Here is a 1,086-nt window from a genome sequence, read left to right as displayed (position 1 = left end):
TCTATCCACTCCTCTCCCTCTCCCTTTCTGATCGCATCCACCACGATGAGTAGCTCCGGCAACGGCTCCGGCTCGATGCTCGACTACGAGGAGGAGATGGCCCTCCGCATTGCGCTGGAGAGGTCCTAGGTGGAGACATCTGGCAGCTCCGGATCTGGAGCTTTGCCGCAGCTCCCGCGCCGGCGCGGCGCGGACGCCGGAGCTGGACCCTCCCGGCTTGCGCGCAACGATGCAAGGACAGCACAGTCCGCGCCGGTCTCGTGCCGTCTCCTTCCCCTGCCGGCCGCTCCTCCACGCGGTCGGCGCTGGGTGCTTGTGCCCGCGCCTCCGGCCCGCATGAGCACTCCAGAGTCGGAGTGCGCGTGGCAGCGTGAACGGGAAAGGGACGCGGCGGAGCAGTCCGCGTGCCGCCTCCACGGGACGGAGTCGGACGCTGATGAGGACGCTTGTCTCCTCGCATGGGTGTACCACCACTCCCTCATGACGGCGGAGACATACGCTCGCTGCCTCCGACGTAAGAACACTAAGGCCCTCCGGTTTGTTATTGAGCAGTCGGTGAAGGAAATATGCCCTAGAGCCAATAATGAAGTTGTTATTTATATTTCCTTACATTATGATAAATGTTTATTATTCATGCTAGAATTGTATTAACCAGAAACTTGATACATGTGTGAATACATAGACAAAACAAACTGTCCCTAGTATGCCTCTACTTGACTAGCTCGTTAATCAAAGATGGTTAAGTTTCCTGACCATAGACATTTGTTGTCATTTGATGAACGGGATCACATCATTAGGAGAATGATGTGATGGAGAAGACCCATCCGTTAGCTTAGCATAATGATTGTTAAGTTCTATTGCTATTGCTTTCTTCATGACTCATACATATTCCTCTAACTATGAGATTATGCAACTTCCGAATACCGGAGGAACACCTTGTGTGCTATCAAACGTCACAACGTAACTGGATGATTATAAAGATGCTCTACAGGTGTCTCCGAAGGTGTTTGTTGGGTTGGCATAGATCAAGATTAGGATTTGTCACTCCGAGTATCGGAGAGGTATCTCTGAGCCCTCTCGGTAATG

The sequence above is a fragment of the Triticum dicoccoides genome, chromosome 3A, assembly GCF_002162155.2.
Source record: "Triticum dicoccoides isolate Atlit2015 ecotype Zavitan chromosome 3A, WEW_v2.0, whole genome shotgun sequence".
Classification (NCBI taxonomy): domain Eukaryota; kingdom Viridiplantae; phylum Streptophyta; class Magnoliopsida; order Poales; family Poaceae; genus Triticum; species Triticum dicoccoides.
This window is presented reverse-complemented; position numbering follows the sequence as displayed.